The sequence below is a fragment of the Lissotriton helveticus genome, chromosome 4_1 (genome assembly GCF_964261635.1).
Source record: "Lissotriton helveticus chromosome 4_1, aLisHel1.1, whole genome shotgun sequence".
NCBI lineage: Eukaryota > Metazoa > Chordata > Amphibia > Caudata > Salamandridae > Lissotriton > Lissotriton helveticus.
Window position 1 is genome coordinate 559,884,501 of NC_136063.1, and position 14,602 is coordinate 559,899,102.

The window sequence follows — 14,602 nt, forward strand, 5'->3', positions numbered from 1 at the left end:
ACGGTACACAGGGTGGCCATGCTGGCGGTCGCAACATCGTCGCAAATATCTTGCATGATTAAAAAAATATTTCTCAACTATGGGGTCAGAGTATCTCCACCCTGACCCTTTATATGGGCTTCCAGACAGATTTTCAGCCCCAGGTACCGTTCTCGTTAAATAAATATTTGCGGCCACCTATTTCTATTCAGGTTGCGTCAAGCCAATCAGAGCATTCCCGTTGGTGCCTGCATTTGTGACTCATCACGAAACCACAGCGAAATATCCGTGGCCAGAGATATCACTATAATTTTGAACTTAAATTTCTCAAAAAATGACTGAATAGATTTACACCAAACAAGCAAAAGACAATTCCTTGAACCAACATCTACCTCCCTGCCAAATTTGGTGTAAGTCCGTTCAGCAGCTCGGGCTGTAGGGGTGGCTAAAGGTTTCTATTGGAATTACCTTTACAAATGCAACCTTATTTCCCGCACAAAATTATCGGTCCCCTCTGTATGGATCACCCCCAACCTTTCCCAATCATTAGTACTCACGTGTCACTTTTTTGCCAAAATTTCATGCAGATTGGTCAAACTACGCCAAAGTTATAGTCAAATCACAAAATGCTTTTCCTATAGAAACCAAGGTCCTAACTATGACTGCCTACTGGTGACCGCCAGGAGATGATATATATATATATAGTTAGGATAAAGTTTCCATAGGAAGAGCATTTTTTGTTTTGCTTAGAACTTTGGCGTTGTTTAATGAATCTTCATTAAATGTTCACAACTAATTCTTGGTTAATATCAGCTTCAATGTTGACAGTTTAGGGGTGATTCGTTGAGGGGGGGCTGAGAAAAAAGGAGGGTCCCAAAATATGTTTTCTCCATGTAAATTTCCATTGGAAACTTAAGACAAGGCTACAGATCGTACAGGTGAAAGGAATTACCCCAAATTTGGCAGGGAGAAGGGTCTTGGTCTAGAAAGCACACTTTTGTTTATTTGGTGTAAATCTGTTCAGTAGTTTTTGAGAAATATCGAAATTTACAGATATCGATATTTTGGAATTCTGCCATCTGATTGGCTGAGGCGTTATGAGCACGAGCTTGGTGCTGATTGGCTGCGAGCGCTGCAAGTGATTGCAACTAGGAAGTGTTGGCCGCCATTTTGTGATTCCGTTGAAGTGAGTAAGGGGAAAAAAGGGCAAAAAAGTAGGAAAGAGGAGGGTAGGAGCACTGTAACCTCTGTGGCATGTTTAGGGTGTTGTATAGAGGGGGTGCGAAGCAAAGTATTCACCCCTACCGGTGTGAAAGTGCTGGGCTACGGATATTTAGTGAGGTATTGAGTAGAGTCTGAAGTTTGTAAGATGAGGTGGTGCGGGACTAGAGGATTAAAGCGTGAGTCCAAACTGTGTGTCTTATGCTGTGTAGTTATGTGCCATGGCCGCTGCACTACACTTGTGGAAGTAGTGTCAGCATGTGTTTATACCTAGTAGGACTAACTACTAACCCCTACTGGTCTAAAAGTCCTGGGGTATGGAACATATGTGAGGTACTGTCTAGAGTCTCATGCTGCTAAGCTAAGCTGCTGCCGGACTCAGGGATGAAAGCGTGAGCCCAAACTGTTTGTCATATGCTGTGAAGTCATGTGCTCTGGCCCCTGTGCCACATCTGTCCAATTAGTGTCAGTATGTAATTATACCTACTAGGTGGAACTTTGCTTTGAACAGTGTTACTTGTGTATGGTGCTTAGGGGGTGTTATATAGGGAGTGCAAAGGTAAATTTGCGCATATCAAATGAATTTGGTATTTCTAAAGTGGAAAGCAAGGACTCCCACAAGTCTAATGGTGCTGGGGGCGTAAGTTGAGGTGCTGCTGGAGTTGGGGATAAAGCTGATGAACTACTTTCCCATATTGTGAACTTTTAACCTGCACTTGCCGTTAAATGTTCGATAAGATTTTGTTAAACGATAACATTAGGGTAAAAAAAATTGATGAACTTTTAACCTGCAGGTGTCATAGAATGTTCCAGAAAGTGTGGTGATAAAATAGGTTGAACTTGTGACCTGTATGTGGTGTGGAATATTAAGTAGCTTTTTGTATGGAAAATTCAAAACTAACCAATGGAGATAAGTTTTGGAATGTCGTTGAAGGAATGAAGTATTCTGATTTGTTCTTTACATGTATTTATATGTGGAGCGACAGAGAAATTGTGCCATTAATGGTTCCATTCTTGATAAAATCGGTGCTTTACATGTACTATGTGACAAAGAAGGAATTGCCTGTGTGTGTGACATTTGAAATCTGCATACCAACTACAAAGGTGAGTTAGAAATGAAGAAGGTGTGTTATGTGTTGTGTAGTAGTTATTAAGTTTTTGAGGTGATGTTTTTAAGTTTGAAAGTATTTTGGATTTCAAAATAATATAGGGGTACATTATGATGTCGGGTGGATTTCCTCCGCCAGGCTGGCGGTGGCTACCGCCAGCCTGGTGGAGGAAATCCGCCCGACATCATCAGCACAATTCCCCTCCGCCATATTAGGATGGCGGAGGGGACCGTGGCGGTGCGAAACACCGCCCGCCTGTTTTCCGCCCCGGTCGCCTAGCGGCCGGGGCGGAAAACCTGTAACATGGTGGCGGTGTCTGTTAGACACCGCCCGCCATATTACAATGGGCTTTCACCAATGCATTTCCGTGGCGGCAATGCCGCCACGGAAAGGCATGCGGAGACTCCCTGCGGGGCCCGTTGCGGGCCCCCTGGGAGTCCGTGGCTTGGGGGGTTGCACATGGGGGGTACCTATGGTACCCCCCCGCATTTCAAAGTGCAACATGGCAGGCACCGCGTGGTGCCTGTCATGTTGCACTTTGAAAAGCAAAAGGTGCACTTTACACATGGCAGCGGGCGTAAGATTTCTGCTCCGCCCGCCGCAATTGCACCCATACAGGATGCGCCCGCCTGTGTGGCGGGCACATCCTAATGCCCTGATCGGGACCCCCGCCCTTAAGGCGGGCGGTCCCGGGTCCCGATGTGATGGCGGGCGGACTAAGTCCGCCCGTCATCATAATGGACCCCATAGTGTTAATAAAGTGTGGTGTTTGATATTGGTTATAAAATATGCCTAAAGTTTGACCTGTTGTTAAACAAGTACTTTATATATGTTTAGGAATTTTTCACAAAGAAGTGTAGTTTGTCATGTTTAAAGGACTGTATGGTTTTGAAAATGAGGTACAGCGTTAATTGGGGTTTGTAATGTATTCGGTGGGATAAACAAAATGTTGCACGTTTGCAAATTATACTTTTTGTGAAAATAGTCGGGTGGGGGAGTTGGTAGGAGATGTATTTGTTATTAAGTTAAAACTCAATAAAACGAAACACAGAAATATTATGTGGGCAGGTTGTGCTCTCATTTTTGACAGTGAGAGGTAGATTTGAATGTAAGTCGAGGTAGGTTGTTGTACTGTGAGGCCGTCTACAGTGGTTGGAGATTACATGGAGAGGAGATGGAGATAGTAAAAGTGATACGTTCCTTTTATATGTACGCAAAGTTTTTTATCATTTGATCATAGGTTGAGATATAATATGAACATTGTTTCTGGTTTGCATTTGGGTATAGTTAATAGATATATGGTAGTAAACGTATTAATGATTGTCTGTTATTATGGAATAGAATTGCTTATGAGTGTGTCTTTAGAAGAGATGTTTTGTAAATGTGTGAGAGTTGAAAAATAAATTAAAATGTGCGGTATATTTTCTGTATGACTTGGTTGACATTAGAGAACTACATCTGATTATAAGTGATACTATTTGTCAGGCTGTGTCCCTGAGCTGGATATACGTAGGTGTTGAAGTGATTCAGGTTTTACCTGTGCTCAGCTTCACTATCCCTTTTGAGACACTCGTCACTTTTTTCATTCCATTTAATATCTTTAATATAGATACAGTAAAGGGACAGTATATCACAAGTTTGGGAATCCCCTGCTATACACTCTACAGAGTGTTTAAACGACTTTAGTAACATATAGAAGTCTAGCTAGTAAAGGTGGTGTAGTTCCACTGGGCCCATTCATAAACCGTGCAATGGACTGGATTATGTTACTGGATTATGTTTTACCCGCCAATTTGTATGTTTGAATACTTTTTGCTGATAAGTGTCCCGGCAGACACCCGTTAAAAGAAACGCCGTATATTGGTATAGTGGCGCTACTGGGAATGGTGGGGGTTTCTGTTTTGTTTCCTATGGTTAAGCAACAATGGGGGTGGGTGTGGGAGAGGTGGGTATGTCGGTAATTAAAACACAGAATGTAGTAACGTCGAGATGTGGAGCTACTAAAGGTGATGTAGTACCACTGGGAGCACTTATAAAGCACCCTATGGCATGGTATATGTTTTACCTGCAAATTTGCATGTTTTAATACGTTTTGCTGATGAGTGTTTCGGGAGACATCTGTTGAAATTAAGCCTCTGTATGTCTATAGTGGCACTTCTACGTTTGCTGGGGCTCTTCCTTTTATTGTGTAAAGTTAAGAAAGGACGGGTGTGGAGGTGGTATAGTGGTACTGCGACTATTTATAACCCGTCTTATGATATGGTGTATGTTTTAGTTGCAAAATTGCAGGATTTAATAGCTTTTGCTGATGAGCGTTCCGGCAGACACATGTTGACATTAAGTCTATGTATGCTATAGTAGTGGTAACGGGAGTGCTGGGGCTCGTTGTTTGATTTCGTAAGGTTAAGCAAGGGCATGGGTGGGGGAAGGAGGTATGTTGTTGATTATAAAACGGATATTTATAACGTAGACATGTGTAGCTTGTAAAGGTAATGTGGTTCCATTGGGCCCATTTATAAACCGTGCTATGGGATGGTTTATGTTTTATCCGCCAATTTGCATTTTTGAATACTTTTTGTTGATAAGTGTTCCGGCACACACCTGTTAAAATTAGCTCTGTGTATGGGTATAGCGGCGGTACTAGGAATGGTGGAGGTTTCTGTTTGATTTCATACGGTTAAGCAAGGGTGGGTTTGGCGTGTGGGAGGTGGGTATGTTGGTCATTAAAACACAGTATTTAGTAACGTGCGGATGTGGAGCTACTAAAGGTGATGTACTTCCACTGGGAGCACTTATAAAGCTTACCATGGCATGGTATATGTTTTACCCGCAAATTTGCATGTTTTAATACGCTTTGCTGATGTGCGTTCCGGCAGACAGTTGTTGAAATTATGTATTGCTATAGTGGATCAACTAGGTTTGCTAGGGCTCTTTCTTTGATTTTGTAAGGTAAAGGAAGGATGGGGAAGAGGGTGGTATAGTGGGAGTGTGCCCATTTATGGATACTTTATGGAATCTATGACAGAATATCTAGGGTCAGAATATCGACAGACAAAATATCGACGCTGGAATATCGAAGGCAGGTATATCGACACCCTATCTACAACATGGTAAGTACAAAAATATCAAAACTAAAATATCGATGTTAAAAATATCGTAATTAAAAATATTGTTTTTTTTATAAAATAAAAAAAGTTAAATTAAGTAAATAATACTTATATATAATTTAAACTTATTTAAAAATATGTTATAATGTTTAAAATTAATAAATAATACATATGTAATATTAAACATTTAATTAAAATTAAAAATACAATATATAATATATACTTATTTAATAATAATATATATTTTTTTTAATTGATTAATTATTGGATAGCATACGGGTAAAAATGACTATTCCCACTCCAGAGAGTGCAACAGTAGGGAAAGCATTGGATAGCTGGGGGTAAAAATGACTATTCCCACTCCAGTGAGTGCAACAGCATTGGATAGCGTACGGGTAAACATTATTATTCCAACTCCATAGGGTGCAACAGTAAGGAAAGCGTTGGATAGCGTAGGGGGAAAATTTACTATTCAAACTCCAAAGGGTGCAACAGTAGGGAAAGCGTTGGATAGCGTAGGTGGAAAAATTACTATTCCAACTCCAGAGGGTGCAACAGTAGGGAGAACGTTGGATAGAGTAGGGGGAAAAAATACTATTCCCACTCAAGTGAGTGCAACAGTAGGGAAAGCGTTGGATAGGGTACGGGTAAAAATTAATATTCCAACTCCAGAGGCTACAACAGTAGGGAAAGCGTTGGATAGCGTACGGGTAAAAATTACTATTCCAACTCCAGAGGGTGCCACAGTAGGGAAATCGTTAGATAGCGTAGGGGTAAAATTACTATTCCAACTCCAAAGAGTGCAACAGTAGGGAAAGTGTTGGATAGCGTAGGGGGAAAAATAGCTATTCCAACTCCAGAGGGTGCAACAGTAGGGAAAGCTTTGGATAGCATAGGGGGAAAAATTATTATTCCAACTCCAAAGGGTGCAACAGTAGGGAAAGCATTTAATAGCGTAGAATTTTATTTGAACATACTTATAAATAATGTTTATATTTAAAATAATGTATAATTAAATTTTTTAATGCATCAACATCAATAAAAAACTATTAATAATTAATAAAACCAATAACATTTGAATAATTAATTGACAATAATTTAACAACAAACACCAATAAATAATAATTATTAAATATTACTCACCAAATAATAAATATTAAAAAATAAACTATTTATCATAAAAATAATATATATTGTTTAATTTCAAATCACAATTAAGAAACAATAAAGAAACAATATACTAAATACAATAAACTTTAAAAAAATGTTTACCAATTAAGTAATGAATTTTTCTACAGAATAAAAAATAATTACAAATTACAAATATTAATTTCCAATCAAATAAATTAATTATGTATTAAAATAATTAATTGCCAAATAATAATTAATTAATACATTAATTATCCATAACAAAAAATGTATAAATAATTAAATATTTACAATTAAATTACTTCCCACCCAAAACCCCTATAAACCCACAACACGCTCCGGTACTAAAACATAACATTTAATTTAAATGAACATTAATTACCAATAAAATAATAAATCTATCAATTAAAATAATTAATTGCCAATTAATAACTAATTACAAAATAAATTATACATAAAAAAATGTAATAATTTCAATTAAATTACTTCCCACCCTATTCCCCTATAAACCCACAACCCGCTCCGGTACTAAAACATAACATTTATTAAAAATTAACATTAATTACCAATTAAATAATTAATTTATCAATTAAAATAATTAATTGCCAATTAATAACTAATTACAAAATAAATTATACATAATTTTTTTTTTATTAATTACAATTAAATTACGTCCCACCCTATTCCCCTATAAACCCACCACCTGCTCCGGTACTAAAAGATAACATTTAATAAAAATTAACGTTAATTACCAATTAAATAATTAATTTATCAATTAAAATATTTAATTGCCAATTAATAATTAAATAAGAAATTAATTATACATAAAAAAAATCATTAATTATTTACAATTAAATTACTTCCCACCCTATTCCCCTATAAACCCACAACCCGCTCCGGTACTAAAACATATAATTTACTTAAAAATAAATTTATTAATATATATAGATAATACACATATAATATAAATTAATTTAAATATTTAACAGAAACATATAACACATACATAATAAAAAACATAAAAATAATAAAAATATCGATATTTGTGACATCGATATTACTTACATCGATATAAATAAATTCAATATAAATTACCTTAGGGTCGATATTCTGTCCTACGATATTCTTGACATCGATATTCTGTACCTTCGAAATTTCAAACACGATATTTTGGTAGGTCGAAATTTAATACTCGATATTTTGACTGTGTACCCGCTTGATGGTATGGTATATGTTTTTCTGGCAAATTTCCATGTTTTTATACCTTTTGGCGAAGAGTGTTTCAGCAGACTGCTACACAAATTACACAACATTTCCGCGGATAACTAATCTTTGTGCTGATTGACACTCTTGCACTGAGGTAGAAGGCTGCCGGCATTGATGGCAAATTATGAATCTTGCTGCCATTGTAGGTTTGAATGGAAGCCTACGCTATTTCTTTGTTACTATGGGGTAGTCAGCGTTTTAAGTGGGAAAACAAAGTGGGGGTGCTCTAAAAGGGGGTGTGGGCTATGCAAGTAGGGGCGTGGTCTTAATCGAGATAAGTAGCATTGTGTGCTTTAGAAAATCCCCTCCAATTATCCTAAGTTTGGAAAAAACATTCTACAACGTGGCTCACCTAGCATGATGTCTCCAGTTCACAGTAGTGAGCAAAATGAGCATGCGTACATCGATGTGCATGTTCTCACTGCAGTGCAATGAAAAATAAATGACTATCTTTGCGAGGGATGAAAATAGAGCCCGGTACAGACCCGTTTGGAGGCTCCCTGAACATAAGTGCCGGTCCTCAGACCCGGCCCAATTAAAGCCCAGCATCCATCCATCCTGAGCACTGCGCTATCCAACCATATTTTAAATGATGCATATTTCCTACTTATATACATACATCTGTTCCTGCACTTATCTTAAGTATCTATGAGCGCACTCACTTATGGTAAGCACTGTGCCATCCATGCAGCCATACGCCTATATATCCATAGATACATCTGTCCCAGAACCAATCCTAAGCATCTATCAGCCCACCCGTCTATCCTAAGTAGTGGTCCGTGCATTCATTTTTCCTTTCATCCATACATTGATATATCCATCCATTTACCTATCCATTCATCCATCTGGCCATGCATCCACTCGCCCTTTATTGAACTAGGCATTCTTATTTCTGTGCACCCTCTGCCCCGATCCTAAATACAGTGTATTATACACATCCACCCAGGCTCTTAAAGGGTCGAAAAGGCTGGCGATAAACGTTGACAGGCAGATGTTTCATATAAAGAACAATAAAGCTTTGATTTGCGCTTTGTGGAGCATAGTTCACCACCCTTCTCTGGTGGTGTTTTAAACAAGGGTTCATCTGGCGAAAGATATGTAAAGGAGCTTTTCAGTGTAAGACGTAAATTTAGAAACGTAAAGTTTTGTCCAGTTGTATATAGGAACACTACTTTAAAGTGGCAGTGACTCAAAGATACTGAATACCTGTACTTCTTACATTTGAGAGAGTATACCAGAGAGCTAATTTGGGGTGGTGAGAAGCTGCAGTTCTATATTTCCATGTGAAGCACAGTATAAGAATATAAAAGGAATTGCAAAGCTTTTATCTTCATATTAAAGAGGGGGTGTGAGAACTTAGTGAGCCAGGCAAAGCGTATGTTTTCTTAGCACTAAAAGAAGACAGTGTGTAAGGTCAAAGCAGGGTCGTGCTGGAGTTGCCTGCTTGTGGTCGTTTGAAGAGGCGCAACCAGAGTAAAATTTCAGGGGAGCCTATTTCTTTCAGCAATGGGCAGAGTGGGGATGTAGGGGCTGTAAAAAGGGTGAAAAAGAACAGAGTCTCATTTACAAAAAAATTGTCTTTTGAAGACCTGTGAAGTACTCGGGTGAAGCTCTGTGTGTGCAGCCGGGAAGCTGTCTCAGAAAATCTGGGGCAATGGGTGTTGGGCTCCTTGTGGTCTGTCTGATAATCACCTTACGATGATGTTGCCTCTGCGTTGTAAAAAGAGAAGGGAAATCCTGAGAGAAAATGGCTCTCTTTAAAGGATTTTCCTTCTCCTACAATGCGACTCGCCTGGCATGTTATCTGCACTTCTCAGTAGTAAGCAATGTGCATGCTTTCACAGTCTCACTGAAGTGCAATAATAAAAAAATAAAAAAATGGACTACCTTTGCGAGGCCCGAAAATAGAGCTCCATAAAGACCTGTTTCAAGGCCCCCAAAAATAAAGTGCTGGTCCTCAGACCCCCACAGACAATACCCCCAATTAAAGCCCTGGCTGCAGTGTTATGTTTGAGAAGATGTAGATAAAATTGTTAGGCTAATAATGGTAATTTTTGTGTGTGCCGTTTGGTTGATAATATCATCCTAAGTACATAGATTACGATTTTTAAACATACTATCTATAGAGTTGTCTGCTGTGGGTTGCATAGAGAGTGCTGTGGGGTGGTGGGGTGTGGCGGAGAGGTGAAAAGTACGAGGTAGTGCAGTTACATATAAATCATAAATGTTTATGTAAATAATTAAATATATACTTGCTGTATGTTCTATGGCACTACATATTATCCTATAGTTTCCCTGTTGTGCTCCATCATGTTGCAGAACTTGGTCTGGAAGTCGTTAGTAGAAGTTATGTAATTGTATATAATTATTTTAACATAGTGTACAGATGTAAAAAATAATTGAATCTATTTTTTGTTTTTCAGAAAATTGTTTCGTTTGGATTAAAATTAGCAAATGCCTAGAAGAAGTGAAAAAAGAAGAAAAGAGAAGAAAAATACATATTTGACCAAAAGGAAAAATTTTCAATTAGAGAAAAATGCGAGTACTACAGAACCAGTTTGTTCTAGTAAAAGTACTAGAAAATTTGTGGGGAAAATATTACAAACATTTTTAAAAAAATCACACAAAGTAAAAAGAAGAATTTTTCAAGTAAGGTGAAGCAGACTTCAATTTCAAATACCAGGTAAAGGAAACATGATAAAGAAACAGTATCTGTTACTCTGAGACTAAAGCAATTTCAAGAAATTCGTCAGAGACTTTTTCGATCTAGAGTGATTCAAAATGTACTGAATACATGCTGCAAATATAAAAGGAAAGTGTTGCAATTCAACGAGAAGCTGAGTATTGAAAGTATAGTGGATACTGCTTTTAATTTGAAACAGAAGTTATTCATTCTGATTTTGAAGAGAATCAAACTATTGGATAAAATAGTCAAAGTGTTGAAAGACAAAAGTAGAAAAAAGATACTTGTGAACAGAACCAACTTTTGCTAAATTGTTACTGGACATTGGAAACATACTTCTATTAGTGAGCCTTTATTAATGAGGAAAGTTACTTCCAGGAAAATAGTTTACCATTTGCAGTTGATACTGGAGGTCGTTGCTACGAAGTTCAGGATGGATGTCCTCTTCCAAAAGAGGAAATGGTTGGTAAAAGTGCAGAAGAGTTAATAGCTGAAGAAGTGCAAATGAAAAATCGACAAGCTCCTGTGTATTAGTGGGGTTGTAGTAGTATTTTTAGTATTCAACAAGAATCTACTGATATAATACGAAATTTGCTACGAGAATATACACAGAAAAGTATTAACCAGAAGGTTAAGTTGTTACAAGGACTAGGTCCATGTAATGTAAGAAAATATACTGAGATGTATGGGCATTCTCTGGCTTGTCTTTCAAGATTAGTTTGTAAAAGTGTTTTTCATCACTTGAAGATGTTAGGAGTACACCATTCAGAAATGCAGAAGTTTGTAAGGAAACTATAGTATGTAAAAAGTCCTGCATTATGTTTAAGTGAACTGAATACATGTGTTTTATATGGTTCTTTATCAGATGTTCAAAGAAAGTGTAATGATGTTGAAGTGCGATATTTTGGTTCAGAAGAGCAGTCCATACGGAGTGAAAGTTTGACAATCACAGATGTTGGAGGAGATGGGAAAGTGATTAGCACTGATCAGTTTGAAGAAGAAATTGGAAAGTTTAATGTAGTGTGCTCTGAAATACCAAACTATGGGGTCCATTAGGATGGCGGGCGGATTGCCCCCGCCAGGCTGGCGGTAGCCACCGCCGGCCTGGCGGGGGCAATCCGCCGGCCATCCTGACTAAAACCCCCCCCCGCCATATTATCATGGCATGGTTGGCCACGGCGGACGGAAAGACCGTCTGCCACTTTTCCGCCCCGGTCGCCTTGCGGCCGTGGCGGAAAAGGGTTTATATGGTGGCGGTGTCTATTAGACACCGCCAGCCATATTAGGATATGCATTTGGGAATGCCTTTGCCGCCACGGAAAGGCATGCGGAGTCCCCCTGCAGGGGCCCGTTGCGGGCCCCCAGGGACTCCGTGGGGGTGGGGGGTGCACATGGGGGGTACCTATGGTACCCCCCTGCATCTCAATGCACAACATGACAGGCACCTCGCGGTGCCTGTCATGTTGTGCATTGAAATGCACGACGTGCATTTTTAGCATTGCGGCGGGCGCAATGTTAAAAATGCTGGAAGCGCCCGCCACTGAGGCGGGCGCATCTTAATATGTACAACGGGACCCCCGCCCTTATGGTCCCATTCACCGGTAGGATGACGGGCGGACAAAGTCAGCCCGTCATCCTAATGGACCCCTATGTTTGTATTTGATGTCTACATACTCAGTATAAAAATCAAAGTAGGAATGTTGATTTGTATTTGAAAAGTGAAAAGGAGAACAATGATAAATGGGTAGAATTTGCAAATTAATTGTTGGTGGAAGGTCGATTTGAGTTAGGTAGTAATGAAAGTTTATGTAAATATTGGTACAATTAGAAGAGAAAAAAATGCATGCTAGAGCAGTACATAATAACTTAGAATTAGTAGCTATTCCGGAGGAACTGGCAGAATTCAATACATATGAGGCTGTTCTAATTCAATCTGTTCATCCTTTTCAAAGTGTAATTCGGATGGAGCCTAAAACAGGTAAACTGCCGCCAACAGAGTTGCAAAGAGGGCTGAAAGGAAGAGTGGTGTACTTACCTTTGGATTTTAAGAAAAATATTGAAACTATTGATGGAGAGAAAGAGTAAAATGAGGCAGTAGTCATTCTAGTAAATGGTGTACCAACAAAGAGGCGGAAAATATAGCAAGAATTTGTGGATGTTAATAAAGTTGAAAAGGCTACCTTATATCTTTTAGAGAACAATATTTATTACAAAAATGTAAATGTGGATGAACAGGTAATAAGTTTAGAAGATGAATCTGAAGGTCAAATGGTCAAATAGAGAAAGTGGACAAGTCCAGTACTGAAGAGATTTATGAACATTACACAACATGTCCTTTGCATTCAAAAGAAGTAATAGGAAGCAGCATTAAGTTATTTCAAATGAAAAAAGCACAGGGAACTCCAATGAGTGTATGGGAGAAAAGCTTGGAAGTCACCTTTGCGGAAAGTATTGCAGAAGAAAATACAAGTCTAAAGGAAAATGTACACCAAGGGGTCGATTCCGATCCTGGCAAAAAAACGTCCGTACAATTCGTATCCGGAGCCCTCTCCGTAGGAATCGTAAACATGCCGTACAACCCTACGAGTACGATCCGGACCGGGGTATGAGGACGCGATTCGTACGTCCACGTCAGGTAAGGGCGATTCGTACGGAAAAGCACACAATCACATACACACCGTACGGTCCATACACCCCATGATCGCAGGGGTACGGTACGTGCCCCTGCCATCATGGGGTGTATGCACCGTATCCCGCGATCGCAGGGTATACGCACCATACACCCCGCGAACATGGGGTATTGTGCGTATACCCCTTGATCGTTGGGTACGGTGTGTACACCCCATGATCGCAGGGGTACGCACCGTACCCCTGCGATCATGGGGAGTATGGACCGTACCCGGGGGGCTGTTCCGTACCTGTTTCGAAGCAAACTCTGCGTCTCTGGATTTTTTCGGCTCCCGTAGAAAAAGCGTTGTACGGTGCGTACCCGACACGAATCGTACTTGCTGGGTCAGAAAAACCAGCTGCGAACCGTACGGATGTCGCGTACAGCGGGTTCCGAGGGAGATTCATACGGGGATTAGATTCGTATGGTCTCTGTACGATTCGTACGGAGTCCAGCTCCTGGTACGAATCGTACTTCGTCGTATGTACGGGGGACTTTGCAGGGTACGATTCGTACGGGAAAAACCTGTATGGCTATTCGGAGCAGTTTTCCCCGAATCGGCATCGACCCCCAAATGTCGGTTTGGTTTTCCCCATCCAGTGATTTGTAAAGGAAGAGTAAATTCTTTTTTTTCTTCTGTACAATAACTCGAAAATTTCCAAAGAATACCTACAGCTTAAAAAGAAGAGAAGTATCAAAGTATATCAATGATTACAATCCAGTCATTTCAAAAATATGGAATGTGAACATGGGCATTCAGTATGTTGCAGATAACTGAATTGCTGTTGCACGTTATGTTTCATCGTATATAAGAAAATAAGAACAAACAGAGATGAAGCAAATGTGGGAAGAAACTGCACAAGAGAAAAACCTTAGTAAAAAATTGTACAGCTTTACTTTGAAATGCTTGGAAAATGCTTTCCCTCTGAGAAATTGGATTGTATGAATGTTCAGACCCCTTGTGCTCTTCAAGTTTATATTCAAAGTCACAAGGGATCATTTGGGTAAGTTTAGGTCTTGCCTGCAAACAAAACAGAGTGTTGAAATCATTTGAAGAAATAAAGAATTAGTAGCAAATGAACCAGACAGTACAGACATTCTTAAAACTAATATGTTGGACACATACTATCCAAAAAGTAGTCAACATGTAGAACTGCTATGTCTGTATGAAGTACTTCAACATCACAGCTTCAAAAAAAAGGTTAAACAGAATTTATAAGAAGGAAAATATGCAGTAGTTGGATGTCATGGTTGTTTATTAATAGTGTATATGTAACAAGGGCCCCCTGAATTGTAAGGAATCAGATTCCTAGACCAGGGAAATAATAAGTGATTGATATGTAACAATCTAGGCAATCGTATAAGTCAGATCAGTAACAAGGATATTAATAACAAGGAATTTAAGCTACAACAATATTAT